Source organism: Hemiscyllium ocellatum, assembly GCF_020745735.1.
Source record: "Hemiscyllium ocellatum isolate sHemOce1 chromosome 27 unlocalized genomic scaffold, sHemOce1.pat.X.cur. SUPER_27_unloc_17, whole genome shotgun sequence".
NCBI classification, from domain to species: Eukaryota; Metazoa; Chordata; class Chondrichthyes; order Orectolobiformes; family Hemiscylliidae; genus Hemiscyllium; species Hemiscyllium ocellatum.
The window spans coordinates 600609-618397 of record NW_026867484.1 but is presented as its reverse complement, the minus strand read 5'-3'; the positions used below and the strand labels follow the sequence as shown (position 1 = coordinate 618397).

The 17789-nt window shown below is 46.6% G+C and overlaps 1 non-coding gene across 1 annotated transcript; it reads left to right on the top strand.

The window, feature by feature from the left end:
- Positions 1-9112: 9112 nt before the first annotated feature.
- On the top strand, positions 9113-9184 carry trnae-cuc (transfer RNA glutamic acid (anticodon CUC)). The gene has a single exon. It is a non-coding gene; the product is annotated as a tRNA-Glu (tRNA).
- The last annotated feature ends 8605 nt before the right edge of the window (positions 9185-17789 follow it).

Here is a 17789-nt window from a genome sequence, read left to right as displayed (position 1 = left end):
TGGTACATACATGAAATGAGCTGCCAGGGTATATGGGTCAGGTGCTGTCAAATGGGACTAGATTAATTTAGGATATCAGGTCAGCATGGAAAAGTTGGACCGAAGGGTCTGTTTCCATGTTGTATGTGTCTCTGACTACTGTTCCTCATGTAAGTTTAAAAGAGAGTCCAAGTAACTTTGAATACTTCAATCTTGTTGAAATCACCTCCTCAAATGACTCCCTCCGAGCGATACTGTTTAAACATGCTGAGTTGGACAAAATATCCTATCAAGTTCAACACAAACCCAGAGTTGAAGATGTCAGAAGTCACACGATACCGAGGGGACCAAAACTGATCACAATATTCCAGGTGCAGCCTCATCAACATTCTGTACAACTACACTATATCTTGCCAACATCTATACTCAATTCCCTAACTGATGAAGGTTAGTGTGCCTAAACCTTTCTTCACTGCCTTGTGTAGCGATGTTATCAGAGATATAGGATCGACTTTAAACTGATCCACAATCCAGCGACTGGGAGCACTGAAGCAGAGTACTGCAGCATGAGTGTGCTGGGCACATAACCCAGAGGTCGATTGGTCAAAACCATATGATGCTATTGCTCAATGTCTCCAAAAGTTGCTTTCCTTTGCAAGGGTACTCTGTTCTGTATCATGCCTTTGCATCTGCTTCCCAAAGCTTCTTCAGTAGAGGAGTGACAGTGGCAGCTGGAGCCCAGGAACTCACCAACCCCCTGGACCTGGAGGAATCTCCGAGCTCCAAAGTGGGGGGTGCCCAACTGGAGGCTGGATTTGCTCCAGGCTTGTATCGATTAACTTATTTAAATGTAACCTACTGTATGGGGATTTGGTTCACCTTAAAACTGGAGGATCATGTCAGAATGTTTGTTTATATTTAGCAGTTGTAGTTGGTAAAATACACTCCCTGGAGGAACACATTCTATGATGCTGCATTTCTTGCCTTCTGCCCTTTCCCCATTTCTTATCTCCCATCTTGATTGTATTTTTTTTGGGTCAAATTTGATTTCATATTTATCCGACTTGGTATTCACTGTGTGCTATTAATTTGTTTGTTTGAATATTGTCAGTCAAAATTAATGGTGTAATTTCATTTCTGATGTCAGAGTGTGACATTGAATGTGCAGGTGTGAATACCAGTAAGTTGTGAAAATAAATCAAGAACTTGTGATTTTACAGCAAAAAGAGCAGTTCACCGCTATCAATGGCATTGTCTCATTTCAAGGGGATGAGTTGAGCCTGACCAACAATTTCAAACAGTCACCCAATTTTATTAATATTTTCGTTATCTTCATTGAAGATAACAACTCTGGCATGCTAAAATTTACACAATTTGTTTATAAGATTTATTTATATATCCATTGCTCTGCCACATTGGGGAGACTGGATGCCAACTTGCAGAACATTTCAGGGAACAGCTCTAGGACTCCAAACCTAAACGATCCCACCGCCCTGTGGCTGAATATTTTAACTTTCCCTCCCATTCCGTCAAGGGCATGCAAGTCCTGTGCCGCATCCCCTCAAAGCTCTAGCTACCTGACGCTTGTAGGAAGAACACTTCATCTTCCGCCTTGGGACCCACCAACTACATGGGATCAATGTCGATTTCACCAGTTTCCATATTTCCCCCCACCCTCACTCCCACACCACGTGCCTTGTCCCAGATCCAACTTTCCAACTCGGCATTGGCCTCTTGAGCTGTCTTACATTTTCATCTTGCTTCCTACCTATTCGCTCCACTCTCCTGTCTTACCTCTCATGATAAATCAGCACCTCCATCGACCTATTTCATTCACAGTTACCTCCCCTCCATCCCCATCCCCTTCCCAATTATCTCTCAGCCCCGTTGGACCAACCTTCATTCCTGATGAAGAACTTATGCTGCAAACCAAGACTGTGGTGAAGGAGCATCCTTAATAAGAAAGAGTTCCCAATTCAGATTTATTCCCCATTTGTTCCCCCGTTCTTCTAGAAATAAGAAATGTCTTTTTCTTCCACTAGAAAGTGGTCTTACACTTTGCGGTGTCTGAAGTGTTATACAACTCCACTTTTTTGCCTACCTTTTAAGAATCCTTTCAACCTGTTTTTCGGACAATGGTGGCGGTTACCAAAAGTAATCATTTCACTCCTCTTCAATGCCCCATTTCTCCTCCTAGGAACCACTTTGACATGTTGTCTGAGTGTACTTGGTTTTCAAAATGTAATTTGGCCATTGAAGTGAACAGGCTTAGTCTTTATTGATCGCTAGCTTTGTTTGCACTAACTGTAATTATCCACTAATTTGCTGTTTTTTTGTTCCACCAAAGCTGGAAAAAATTATCTGTATTTATTTTGCACTCAGGTGTGAAAAATCATCCCAAGAATCGTCATATTATTATAGTTGATTGAAGCTAAAACAGGAGGCATTCTGTGGCAGTTTGAGACTAAAATCTTGGCTGGAAAGAATGTAAATTGATGATGAAAGTCAAAAAACAGAATCTCTGGCCACAATCTATCAGTCTTGCTTGATTAATTAGTGGCTCTTCAAAAGCACTTCCAAGCCATCACCTCAACCACCAAGAGCAGGTAAGTGTGAACACAGCATTCCAACTGTGAAATATATCGCATTGCTTCTTTGTTATTGATCAAAAACCTGGAACTCGCTCCTGAACATTATTGCAGACCACATCATAATGTGAAGCAATTTAAGAGGCAGCTCAGCGCCACTTTTTCAAGGACAGTTTGGGAAGGGTTGTTGGCAGAGCCAATGATATTCACATCTCATGAAATAATAAGCAAAGAGGCATGGATAGAGGATTGGCTAACCAATGATACAATTGGGATAAGGGGCATGTTCAGGATAGCAAATTGTAACCAGTAGTGTGCCACAGAGATTAGTGCTGGGGCCAAAATTATTTACAATATGTATTATTTACAATTATTTACTTGGATAAGTAAAGTGAATGCACTATTGTCAAGATTGCAAAAAAGATGGTTGATGGGAAGGCAGGTGGTGAGAAGACATGAAACATCTGCAGAGGTTTATAGACAGGTTAAGCAAATGGCAAATGGAATAGAATTTGGGGAAATGAGGTTGTGCACTTTGCCAGGAGGAACAGTGCTGAATGTTAAATGGAGAAATCTGTTGAATAGAGGGATTTGGAAGCCCATACCCATGCATCTCTTCCTCCAAGTTCAGTGAAAAATAGGGAAGGCAAATGGGAGGTTTACCTTTAAATACAGTGTAAAGGTCGGGAGGTTATAGTGAACCTATGTCAGGCACCAGTCAGGCCACAACTGAACACTGGGTGGGTCCTTTACCCAAGGAAAGATATACTGGCTTTGGAGGCAGTCCAGAGAAGGTTGACTAGGATGAAAAGAATATCATATGAAGAGAAGTGAATAGGTTGGGCCTATACTTATTAGAAGTGAGAAGATTTAGAGGTAACCTTATTTTCACATAAACGATTCTGAGGAGACTTGACAGGCTTGATGTGGAAAAGTTTACCTTTGTGGGTGAATATAGCACCAGAGGGAATAACCTGCAAATGAGAGATTGCATGTTGAAGACAGATAGGAATTTTTACTGAGGGCAGTAAATCTGTGGAACATGTTACTCCAGAGGGTTGTTGAGCTTGGGTCGTTAAGTACATTCAAGGCTGTCAGTTTTTGTTTAACTAGTGAGGAAATTGAGGATTATGTGGAAATAGCAGGAAGTGGAGTTGATGTTTACCAGAGCAAACGTGATCTGAATAAATGGCAGAATTGATTCAATGAGCTGAATTAAATAGTTAAGAATAAAGGAGAAAAGGATACAACTGGCAACTACAGGCCAGTCAGTGTTGGAAATTAGAGATTGGACGGAGTTGGTGGCATTTTGGCATTGTTACTGGATTTAACATCTGGAGATTCAAATTGATGCTGCTATGTCCCCGATGCACTTTGGAATCAATTAATATATCTGGAATATAACGCTTATCGCTGCTTTGGTGATCTTAGCAATTGATATAAGGACCTATCTTGTTAAGGAAGGAAATCTTTAGTCCTTACCCAGTTTGGCGATTGTGTCAATCTTGATCCACGGTAATGTGATTAACTCGTAACTGCCTCTGAAATGGCCCTTGGTATTTCTGGGAGATAACGTGCCACATCCCATGAATGAATAAAGGAAAATATTCAGCAGAAAATTGTCACTGAAGTGAAGATTGTGATCTAGTGATAATGGTTGAGTAACCCAGAGATCTAGGTCTTCTGACAACAAAAATTCAAATCCCATCATGGCAGCTCGTGGAATTTATGTTCAACTAATAAAAAGATCTGGAAGTGAGAGTTTGTCTCAGTACTGGCCACCAGGAAACCATTATTGATGAAAACAATGAACGGCAGATGTTGGACATCGGAAACAACAGGCACATTGCTGGGGCATTGCAGCAGATCTGGCAGCATCTGTGGAGAGAAAACAGTTAGTGTTTTGAATCCAGCCAGTTTTGAAGGGCCATTGGACACAAAACATTAACACTAATCTCTTTGTAGATGTTGCCAGAACTGTGCTGTTTCACCAACCATTATTGATCGATGTGAAATTATTCCTTTATGGAGGAAAATCTACTATTCTTTAACACTGTGCGTGCACCAGGGACCATGTGATTCCAGACCTACTACAGTGTGGGGTTGACCCTCAGCTGCCTTCTCGCATGTAATCAATTACTCGGTCCAAGTGACATCAGGGACGGTGAGAAAATGTTGCACATGTTTGCAACAATCATATGCCGCAATTTCTTTGTACAAGAAAAGCACCAGTTAACGAAGGACAGCCAAGACAAATTGCTATGGGAAGGTCATGCCCAACTGGTTTCATTTCCTTGTAGTAATACCAGAATTATAAGTATTTTTAAAAGTCGTGTTCAGAGGTTACAAAGCTGTAGGAATACTGAAAGGGTTCAGAAAAGATTTACAAGGACGCTGCCGGGGTTGGAGAGTTTGAGGGCAAGGAAAAGGCTGGACAGACACGAGCTATTTTCCCTGGAGCTTTGGAGGCTGAGGGATGACTTTATAGAACTTCATAAAATCATGAGGAGCATTGATAGGGTAAATATGAAAGGTCCTTTACCTGGGGTGGGGGGAGTCAAAAACTAGAGTGCATAGGTCTAACTGAACATGTGGCTGCAAGGATGGTGTAGGAGGGAGGGCTTCAGGTTCTTGGATAATTGGGGTTCATTTTCGAGTTTTTTTTATAGGCTTCCGCAGAGTTCCAGGGAGGTGGAAGGGAGGATAAGCAAAATTATTCTGGGTAGAAGTGAATGGAACAGGGTGGCCATTATGGGGGACTTTAACTTTCCCAACTTTGACTGGAAATGCTATAACTCTAGTACGTTGAACGGGTCTGTTTTTGTCCAATGTGTACAGGAGGGTTTCCTGACACAGTATGTCGAAGGACCGACAAGAGGCCACATTGGGTCTGGTGCTTGGTAATGAACCAGGCCAGGTGTTTGATATAGTGGTAGATGAGCAATTTGTAGAGAGTGACCATAATTCAGTTACGTTTACTTTAGCGATGAAAAGGTTTATGTACATGCCACAGGTCAAGAGTTGTCGGTGGGGCAAGGGCAATTATAATGCGATTAGGCAGGAATTAGGATGCATAGAATGGAGTAGCAAAATGCAGGGCGTGCAGACAGTGGAAATGTGGAGCTGGTTTAAGGAACAGATATTGCATGTCCTTGATAGGTATGTCCCTGTCAGGCAGGGAGTCAGTGATATGGTAAGGGAACCGTGGTTTACAACAGAAATTGCATCTCTTCTTACAAAGAAGAAGGAGGCTTTTGTGTTGATGAGGCAAGATGGTTCAGATGAGGCGATGGAGAGTTACAGATCAGCTCGGAAGGATTTAAAGAGACAAATTCTGGATTAGTGGTGCTGGAAAAGCACAGCAGTTCAGGCAGCATCTGAGGAGCAGTAAAATCGACGTTTTGGCACCTGGATACCCCGTGCTGGCCTATTACCTACCCTCGATCTCTTCATTTCCAACTGCCACCAGGACATTAACCACCTCAACCTGTCTACTCCCTCCCCACTCCAACCTTTCATCCTCACAACGCACAGCCCTCCACTCCCCCTGCTCCAATCCCAACCTCACCATCAAACCAGCAGATAAAGGGGGTGCAGTGGTAGTCTGGTGCACTGACCTCTACACCGCTGAAGACAGAGGCCAACTCGAGGACACCTCCTCCTACTGCCCCCTAGACTATGACCCCACCCCCCATCACCAAACCATCATCGGCCAGACCATACAGAACCTCATCACCTCAGGAGATCTCCCACCCACAGCTTCCAACCTCATAGCCCAGGAACCCTGCACTGCCCAGTTCTACCTCCTTTCCAAGATCCACAAGCCTGACCAGCCTGGCTGCCCCATTGTCTCAGCATGCTCCTGCCCCACTGAACTCATCTATACCTACTTCGACACTGTCCTATCCCCCCAGCCCAGGAACACTCCACATACGTTCGAGTCACCACCCATACCCTCCACTTCCTCCAAGACTTCAGTTTCCCCGGCCCCCAACGCCTCATCTTCACCATGGGTATCCAGTCCATCGATACCTCCATCCCCCATGACCAGGGCCTCCAAGCCCTCCGTTTCTTCCTATCCCGACGTCCCCAACAGTACCCTTCCACCGACACTCTCATTCATTTGGCTGAACTGGTCCTCACACTTACCAATTTCTCCTTCGAATCCTCCCACTTCCTCCAGACCAAAGGGGTAGCCATGGGCACCCGTATGGGCCCCAGCTATGCCTGTCTCTTTGTTGGCTAGGTAGAACAGTCCATCTTCCGGAATTATACCGGCACCACTCCCCATGTCTTCCTCCGCTTCATTGATGACTGCATTGGCGCCACCTCGTGCTCTTGCGAGGAGATTGAGCAATTCATCAACTTTACCAACACGTTCCACTCTCTTAAATTTACCTGGACCATCTCTGACACCTCCCTCCCCTTCCTGGACCTCTCCATCTCCATTAATGTCGACCGACTTGACACCGACATTTTTTACAAACCCACCGACTCCCATAGCTACCTGGATTACACCTCTTCCCACCTTACCTCCTGCAAAAATGCCATCTCGTATTCCCAATTCCTCCACCTCCACCGTATCTGCTTCCAGGAGGACCAGCTCCAATACAGAACACACCAGATGGCCTCCTTCTTTCAAGACCGCAATTTCCCTCCCAACGTGGTTAAAGATGCCCTCCAACGTGTCTGGTCCACATCCCGCACCTCCGCCCTCAGACCCCACCCCTCCAACGTAACAAGAATAGAACCCCACCATGTGCACATCTTCCACCCTACCAAGCTTCACATAAACCAAGTTACTCGACGACATTTCCGCCACCTCCAAACGGACCCCACCACCGGAGATATATTTCCCTCCCCACCCCTTTCCGCCTTCCGCAAAGACCATTCCCTTCGTGACTACCTGGTCATGGTTACGCCGCTCAATAATCCACTCTCCTGTACTGGCATCTTCCCCTGCCACGGCAGGAATTGCAAACCCGGGGCCCACACCTCCTCCCTCTCCTCCATCCAAGGCCCTAGAGGAGCCTTCCACATTCATCAAAGTTTTACCTGCACATCCACCAATATCATTTATTGTATCTGTTGCTCCCGATGCGGGCCCCTGTACATTGGGGAGACTGGACGCCTCCTGGCAAAGCGCTTGAAGGAGCATCACTGGGACACCCGCACCAGTCAACCACACCGCCCTGTGACCCAACATTTCAACTCTCCCTCACACTCTGCCGAGGACATGGAGGTCCTGGGCCTCCTTCACCGTCGCTCCCTCACCCACCCAACGCCTGGAGGAAGAACGCCTCAACTTCCGCCTTGGAACACTTCAACCCTAGGGCATCAATTTGGACTTCAACAGTTTCCTCATTTCCCCTTCCCCCATCTCACCCCAGGTCCAAACTTCCATGACGTGTCCTACCTGCCTATCTTCCGTTTCACCTCTCTACTCCTTCGTCCTCCCTGACATATCATCTTCATCCCACCCTCATCCACCCTCTGTACTCCTTCATCCCCACCCCCACTCACCTATGGGGGTGCTCTATGCTCCTTTTTCCTCACCCCCACCCTCCTCTCATTTAGCTCGTATTCCTTCAGGCACTCTGCCTGTATTCCTGATGAAAGGCTTTTGCCCGAAACGTCCCGAGCCCTTACCTCTGATACAGGACACTGACTTCAGTATGTGTCATTACTGAGAGTGCTGATGTTCCCTTGTGTAATATCAACAACTTATCAGCTTCTGACACCTCTTGCTCCTTTGTTGCCTCTAAACACAATATGCCAATGTGTTCAGGGGAGGCGATGGCCGACTTTATTGTCAGCAGACTATTCACATAGGTAATGTTCTGGGGACCTGTGTTCAAAACCTGCCACGGCAGATGCTGGAATCTGAATTCAATATAAATCTGGTATTAAGAGTCTAATGATGAAACCGTTGTGGTTTGTTGTAAAAGCTTATCTGGTTTCCTGCTGTCCGAACCTGGTCTGATCTACTTATGATTTCAGATCCACTGTCAGCTGGTTGAATCTTCACTGCCCTTTCAGTCGATTCTTAAAGCTCATCTTTTTTAACTATGATATTGCCAGAATGATGTATAGACGGCATAGGCTGGGACTTTCTTTCACTGGAGTGTAGAAGGTTGAGGGTGGAGATTATGGAGGTTTATGAAGTCATGAGGGACAAAGATAAGGTGAATAACCAGTGTCTTTTCCTTAAGGGAAGGGAAGTTCAAAACTTGGGAGTATATTTCTAAGATGAGAGGGAGAAGATTTAAAAAGGACTACCCATGTAGTGCCTGGGGTCCCTCTCCTGCGCGCCTTTACAGGGAAAAAAATCCTACCCAGGTAAGCTTGCGCTACACCAGCTTCTGGGTCCGCTCCGCGCTTTTTTCCCTATAAAGGCGCGCAGGAGAGTCGCGGAGATGTGACTTGACTCTCTAGTCTCCCCAATGTTCTCGAGATCGGTGGAAGTCTTCTTACTGCCGCAGCCCGGGTACGATTCCCGGGCAGAGAGGAAATTTTCAGCAGAGCTACAGGAATGAATCTACGTCTCCCTGGTGGTCTAGTGGTTAGGATTTGGCGCACTCACCCCCGCGGCCCGGGTTCGATTCCCGGTCAGGGAAGCAATTTTCAGCGGGTCGACGGGCTATCCAATCGTCTTAAATGCGCTGTACGGTTGTTTATTGATCTTCGTCGTTCCTGGGTGCTGCAGAATGAAGCAGCTCGTTGAAATAGCATCCTGATGCGGATTTGTTTGCATGTGTTGGGATGATTGTTTCTGCAGCTATAAACGAGTAAACAATCCTCACTCTCTCGGCGGAGCAGGACAGGGCTGTTTGGCAGTGCCTGTTTGTAGACGCGGTTACGTTTGTTTAACAGTTTAAATTTAATTTTTTGTATCTATTGCTCCCGATGCGATCTCTATAACATTCTCAAGATAGCTTTTAACAATAGGTGTCATCTCAATCAGATAATGCATTGAAGGTGTTAAGCTAAAGTCTGTCTGTGTCGCAATGTTAGGTCAGACGGGTTCTATTTCTATCGTGGTATTACAGAATCTTACATGTATGTGTTTTTGTGCAAAATAAAATGCGATTCTGCAAGTACAAATTCAACCCACAAACTTGTGTGCGTGTGTGCGCACAGGAGAAACCGAGTGATTATATGTGTGTGAGAGAGTATAATGCAGTTTAAGTCTGTGAGAGGGTGTATGTGAGAGAGAGAGAGAGCATTTGAGAGAGTGCATGTGTATGAGAGAGTCTGTGTGATTGTGTTGGCTTGAAGGTGTGTGTGTGTGAGAGTGAGTGAGTGAGAGACAGAATGTATAGTGTAGTGGGGTCACCTGTAGTGTGACATGAACCCAACGTCCTGGTTGAGGCCATCTCCATGGGTATTGAACTTGGCTATCACACTTTCCTTTTTTGCCTATCCTGAAGTCTACCTTGAAGGATGGTCACCCGAAGATCCAAGGCTGAATGTCCTGGACTCCTGTAATGTTCCCCGACTGGGAGGGAACACGCCTGGCTGGTGATTGTTGTGCAGTGTCCATTCATCTGTTGCTGTAGCCTCTGCTTGGTCTCATCAATATACCAAGACTCAGGGCATCGTTGCCTGCAGCATATGAGATAAACAATGCTGGCTAAGTCACATGAGTACCTGCTACACTCATGGTGGGTGGTGTCCCCATGTGTAATGGTGGTAATCGTGTCAACACTCTGATACGTCTTTCATCATCTGCCGTGACAGTGTTGTATCGTGTTGTCCTGAAGGCCAGGTGATTTTCTGCGAACAACTATTTGTTTAAAGTTTGGTGGTTGTTTGAATGCGAGAAATGGAGGCGTGGGGAAGGTCTTGGCGAGCTGCTCATCCTCATCAATAATATGTTGCAGGCTGCGAAGAACGTGGCGTAGTGTTTCGGCTCCTGAGAAGTACTGGACAACAAAGGGTACCATTTTGGTTGCAGCTCGTGTCTGTCTCCTAAAATAAGTCATTACAGTTTCTTGCTGTGACACATTGGAACTGGCAGTTGATGAGTTGAACATTGCACCCCGTTCTTATGAGAGCATGCTTGTGTACTTCCAAGTGTCTGTCACGTTCCTCCTCACCTGAACAGGGCTTGTCCAGAGGGGATGGCTGTTTTAATATGTTTCACTAGAGAAGTGTAGCACTGTCAGGTTATCCATGGTTTTGCGGTATAGAGAAGTGCTGAGACATCCATTCTTGATAGAGCTGCATGTGTTCAAAAATGAGACAGATACTAAATAGTGTGGCGAGTGTGATGGTGGGATGAAACTTGTTAATATCACAGTATCGTTGTTTCAGTGACTCCTCACCATGGGTCCAGAGGAAGAAATGTCATCAATATATCTGCTGTATAGTGTTGATTGGAGGTCCTGTGCAGAAAAGAAGCCTTGTTCGAACCTGTGCATGAAAGCGTTGGCATACTGGAGTGCAAATTTGGTCCCCATGGCTGTTCCATGTGTCTGGATAAAGAATTGGTTGTTAAAGGTGAAAATGTTGTGGTTGAGAATGAAGCGGATGAGTTGTAGGACAGTGCTCAGAGATTGGCAGTTGTTGGTATTGAGTACTGAGGCTGTTACCAAGATGCCATCATCGTGAGGAATGCTGGTGTAGAATACTGACACGTCCACGGATTCAAATAGTCTGTGGATGCTGAGCTTCTGGAAGGATTGGATCAGAAGTCTTGATGAATGTTGTCAGTTCATGGTTGTATTTTTTGGTCTGATCAGCTGGTAGTTGCCTGTCGTGTTCCTGTTCAGTTGTTTGTATACTTCCTTGCAAAACTGAAAATGTGTTGCTGGAAAAGCGCAGCAGGTCAGGCAGCATCCAAAGAGCAGGAAAATCGACGTTTCTGGCATGAGCCCTTCTTCAGGAATGAGGAAAGCGTGTCCAGAAGGCTAAGATAAAAGGTAGGTAGGAGGGACTTGGGGGAGGGGCCATGGAAATGCGATAGGTGGAAGGAGGTCAAGGTGAGGGTGATAGGCCAGAGAGGGGATGGGGGTGGAGATGTCAGGAAGAAGATTGCAGGTTAGGAAGGCGGTGCTGAGTTCGAGGGATTTGACTGGGACAAGGTGGGGGGAGGGAAAATGAGGAAACTGGAGAAATCTAGGTTCATCCCTTGTGGTTGGAGAGTTCCTAGGAAGAAGATGAGGTGCTCTTCCTCCAGCCGTTGTGTTGCTATGGTCTGGCGATGGAGGAGTCCAAGGACCTGCATGTCCTTGGCGGAGTGGGAGGAGGAGTTGAAGTGTTGAGCCACGGGGTGGTTGGGTTGGTTAGTCCGGGTGTAGGTTGGTGGGGTGGTAGGTGAGGACCAGTGGGGTTCTGTCCTGGTGGCGATCGGAGGGGCGGGGCTCAAGGGCGGAGGAGTGGGAGGTGGAGGAGATGGTGTGGAGGGTATCATCAATCACATCTGGGGGGAAATTGCGGTCTTTGAAGAAGGAGGCTATTTGGGTTTTACTGTATTGGAACTGGTCCTCCTGGGAGCAGATGCGGCGGAGACGAAGAAATTGGGAGTATGGGCAGGCATTTTAAAAAGACATGAGGGGCACCTTTTTATTTTAAGACAGAGAATGGTTCTCATGTGGTATCAATGTCCAGAGGAGGTGGTGGATGCAGGTACAGTTACAGTGTTTAAAAGACATTTGGATAAGTACATAGAGTCATAGAGATGTACAGCATGGAAACAGACCCTTCCGTCCAACCCGTCCATGCCGACAAGATATCCCAACCCAATCTAGTCCCACCTGCCAGCACCCGGCCGATATCCCTCCAAACCCTTCCTATTCATATACCCATCCAAATGCCTCTTAAATGTTGCAATTGTAATAGGAAAGGTTCAGAGAGTCTGGGCCAAACACTGGCAGGTGGGACTAGTTTAGTTTCAGAACACAGTCAGCATGGACTAGTTGGACTTAATGTGCTTTATGACTGTAACTATCTGCAGTCCTCACTTTTTACTCGAAGATTTTAACCTACTGCGAATCATCTTGCAAGGATGCCTTCCTTGAAGAAGCTCTCTTCCTCCCTCTACAAGGATTTCAGTGAATCCTTCTCTCACTGCACCCCCCAGGTCATCTCCTCTGCACAGAAACTCTTACCTATCACATCTCCATCGCCCCTCCTCCAAGTCCCTCCTCCCTACCTTTTATCTTAGCCTGCTGGACACACTTTCCTCATTCCTGATGAAGAGCTTTTGCCCGAAACGTTGAATCTCCTGTTCCTTGGGTGCTGCCTGACCTGCTGTGCTTTAACCAGCAACACATTTTCAATACTGGTCTTAAAACCAGTTTCTTACCTTCCCCAATACCCACCCACTTCTTTGTTCTTCAAAGTCAAGTGAACTCAGCGTTGAATACATTCAATGGCCGACCTAACTGCAGGAAGACATCGCCACTTGTGAACTCAACTTCTCTTGCTAATATATCATTGGCCTTGCCGATTGCTTGCTGCTCCTGACTGACAACAGGCAGTGACTGGTGTAGAAGGATGCTGAGGCCCCTTTGTCCATCCACACATCATTCCTGATGAAGGGTTCGTGCCCAAAACATTGACTCTCCTCCTCCTCAGTTGCTGACTGACCTCCTGTGCTTTTCCAGCGCCACACTTTTCAACTCTGATCTCCATCATCTCACTTTCGCCACATCTCAACATGTCACCATTTAAACAATGCGCCTCTTCTCTGCGTTTTTTTAACATCAAAGGCTATAGGTTGTGTCACTTCATTTGCCATGTGTTTGCAAATTGCGACACAGACCTGGATCAACTTTTCCAGAGTCTGTCGCACACACACACCTCGCCCACCTCAATTCACTCTTTCCTTTCAGTTGCTGCGTATTAACAATTGAACCCCAGAATGAAACAAAAAATGGATAACGTGGTGATAAACAGACTGTTGTACTAATAAAAGTTAGACAGAGGAAGGAAGTTACAGTCTGGGGTAAAGTTCACAGAGGAAGGAGCAGCAGCAGCTTCAGAACTCACGGTCCAACCTGCACATTTCGACAATGGGCGGCCCTGATTGGCAGGAGGACCAGTCTCTTTCCGGTCCTCCAAGGTTCTTCATTGGTCCATGGAAAGGAGCTGACGCGCAGTTTCTGCGGGCACCAAGGAAGACGCGCAGTGTTTTGCTGACACCGGCGGTCATGCGCAGTGCTTGCTGACACCGCGGAGCATGCTCAGTATGCAGGAATTTGTTACAGATTTTAAAGTTAAAAATCACAAAACCCCTGGTTATAGTCCAACAGACTGATTTGGAAGCACTAGCTTTCAGAGCGCTGCTCCTTCACCAGGTGATTGTGGAGTGTAAGATCGTAAGACACAGAATTTATGATCTTATACTCCACACCCGCCTGATGAAGGAGCGGCACTCCGAAAGCTAGTGCTTCCAAACAAGCCGATTGGACTGTAACCTGCTGTTGTGTGATTTTTAACTTGGTACACCCCAGTCCATCACGGGCAAGTCCACATCATGACAAATTTTAAGTGTCCAACTGCGAATACGAGAGAAAAATACCAAAGCAATTTTTTGTCGAAATGTTTTTTCCCTGTGCCTTGACATGTTATTCCTTTTGCATTTTGTCTGGCTGCTCAATGTTTCTGTCTTTTCCCCAGGATAGAGGTATTCCAAAACTACAGGGTATAGGTTTAGGGTGAGGGGAAAAGATTTTAAAAGATTTAAAAGACTAGGAATATAACATTCACCCCTTACAGGGCGAAAGTGAGGACGGCAGATGCTGGAGATTAGGGTCGAGGCTGTGTGCTGGAAAAGGAGCAGGAGAATCGATGTTTTCGGCAAAATCCTTCATCAGAAAATAGCCATGGGGAACTGCAGAGCTGCAGCGTAAATGAGTGGGTCTGGGTGGGATGCTGTTGGGAAGGTCGGTGTGAATGGCCTGCAGGGATGATATGCCTTAGCCATGCTTATATTGAGAAATGATTCCCCCAAATCTGCTGTGGGACGAGTGGGTTCCAGTTCGTGGGACACTGACATCTGTCCTGGGGAAGGTGGGATTTGTGCTGTCTCTCGCTTCACATTCTGCCCCTTGTCCATTTTCTCCCCACCCACTGCCCCCTGCCCTTTCTCCCCTTTTCACACTGCACCCCGATTCTCTCCCCAACCCTCTGAACCCCGGTCATTCTCTACTCCCCAACCTCTGTCCCCTCTCCATTTCTCTCCCTTCTCCACCACCACCAGTGCCCCCGCCCGTCCTTTCTCGTGCCTCAGCCCTCTTTGATCTAGTGGCCGAGCAGAGGCTGATAGCCAAGTTTAGAACACATGAGGATGGCCTCAGCCGAGACCCTGGGTTCATGTCACACTACAGGAGACCCACCTACACAATACACTCTCACACACACAAGCACACTCTCTTACACACTCACACGCTCGTGCAGACCCTCTCTGATAGACATGCTCTCTCTCTCAGACACACAGTAACATAACCCCACACTCAAACCCACGCACACACCATCTCACATGCTTATACTCCATCTCACACACATACACACACTGCACCCAGCATGCACACGCAAACTCAACCACTCTCTCTCATGCATGTACTCACATAGAGAAGTATTTGGGGTGAATCTGCGTTTGCAGGATTATATATTTGGAAATAGAACCAGTCTCACTCAAGATTAGGATACAGAGAGACCGTACCCTCACAGCTTTCATGCATTGTCTGACCTGAGGTGTCACCTCCTTTTATAAACCTTAAGTTACCTGGAGAATGTGACTTTTAAAACGTTCTGGGATTTACAGATTAATGAATCGAAATCTACAACCCGTTTTAAAAGATGAAAGACTCTACAGCAATCTAGATTTCTTCAATATATCATTTATGTTACATGACACTATAATCTTTTATTCTATATTCTGTGTCTTATGATCCTCCTCCACAGAACCACAGGTCCAAGGAGATCTGTCCCAACTTTCCAACCTACCTTCATTGCTGCCACTCCTCAGGCACGGCACCATTCACGTCAACCTGTTCATACCCTGAGACCAACGAGCCACATGCCATGGGCGCAGCCAGCTCCAGAAGCAGCTGAGACTTGCTCAGTATGAAATACATTGTACATTCCTCCCAGAATTTCAAGCAGCAAAGCGTTTCAAGAACATCTGCTTCTCAATCTGTCTCCCTGTTCCCAGAACACTGCTGTTTGTCCCGTCCCCAGGGGCCGGGCTCTCTCCACTAGCGGATAATTGAACCATTTTGTTTCTACTTACAAGCTGTGCTGGTGGAAGGCAGAGCCCATTCGCTCTTCTGCTCTCTCTCACTATCACATGGGGTAGGAGACGAATGCATCAAAGGACAACTTTGAACTTGCTCCAAAGGTCTGTTATGGGAGAAATGGAAAGGTGATGTGCTATCGGGACAGACAGAAATGGACACTGGAGAGTCCTCCCTCAGGTAAATTGATACGAGTGCCTTCTTGTGCAGCCTGTTTGGTGTTCAGAATTTGCCTTGACACAGCAATCCTGCAGAAAGTATTTTGTTACACGGGCGTCTGTTTCTTTACCGCAGGAAATGGACAAAAACAGCAAGTCATGTGTTTCAACTTCACCAGTTCATTACCATCTGAGAGAAGAGGTTTCACACTTGAGGTCAGAACACACCGACAGAAGAGGACAAGACAACTCAGAGCTCCACAAGGGTGCCGGCGCAACTGTGTAAATCTGACCCGAACCACTCTCTGCACAAAAACGTCCGACATAAAGTCATTTTACCTTCCTTTTTCTCGGTTCCACATCACTTCGGTTCACACGTCAACCTGTTCAACACGATCTCCAACCATTTCACTTCCGTGTTTTCTGCCTTGTCCGTACTCCAGACAGCCCAACCTCGTTTCACCAAGGTGCTTTTTGAGAAAATTAATCAGGCAGTTTTGCACAAGTCAAGTTTTAGAAAAACCTCGGGCTCGTCCGCGATTTGAACCCGGGACCTCTCGCACCTCATCACCGTAAGGCACCCTAAGCGAGAATCATACGCCTAGACCAACGAGCCAGCGAGCCGGCGCGCGATAAATGCCCCACACCGCTTGAGTGACCTGAGACGTGCTCACTATGAAATACATTTGAGATTGCTCTAAGAATTGCGAGCGGCAAAGAGTTTCTCGAGCAGCTGCTTCTCATTCAGTCTCCCTGCTGCTGTTTGTCACGTCCCCAGGAACCGGGCTCTCTCCACTGGCAGACAATTCAAACATTTTGTTTTGAAACTCTTCTATGACACCCGAGCGGCCAGTGACAAGCATTACCCTCCTCACCATGGGATACAGAGAACAGGAGAAGACCACGCAGATCTCCACAAGTGTATCAACTCGACTGTGCACATTGGGCCAGTATATCACTGTGAAATATTTATGTCCAAGCTTTTTTTCGGAAGCAGATGAGAAGGCGAGGTGCAGAACAGAGCGCAGTTATAAGGGAAAGCTGCTAAAGACGACATTGAGTGAATAGGAGAGAGTGGGTTATGGTCCCAACACGCACCCGTTGTGCCAGGGGTTACACTTCGGGTCCACTCTTCCTTCACTCGCAACACCCCACACCCACCTCCCATAGTGCCAAGTCGCTTTCGCCTGCAACCGCCGAATGTGTAACACCTGCCCATTTACCTGCCCCCTCCTGAATATCCAAGGGCTCAAACATACCTGCCCAGGTGAAGCAGCACTTTTGCCACAACCTAGTCCACTGCATTCGCTGCTCACAGTGTCGTTTCCCCAATGTAGCATGAAGCATAAACTGGGTGACTGCTTCGCAGAACATCCCGGTTCTGCCCGCAGGAAAAAGGCCCTGACTTGGCGGTTGTCTGCCACTTTAACGCATCACCCTGTTCCCTGGCCAACATCTCTGTCTCAGGCTTGCAGCAGTGTTCTAGCTCCATGCCAAACTTTCCCTTTGATTCTTCTCCTTCGCAGACTTGTGAGGGGTCTTGCGTTCAAATCTCAGATGAGCCACCGTTTCTTATCTCGTCCAAAACTGAATGGTCAATTTTCTCAAAAAGCACCTTGGTCAAACGAGGTTGGGCTGCCTGGAGTGCGAACCGAGCAGAAACCAGGGAAGTGACATCATTGGCGGTCACGTTGAACAGTTTGACGTGAGTGGTACCGTGTTTGAAAAATGTCAGCAATGAAGTTAGATTGGAAATTTGGGACAGCTCTCCTCGGAGAACGAAAGTTTTCCTAGTCATGTAGGATCTAGACTCCGGAAAT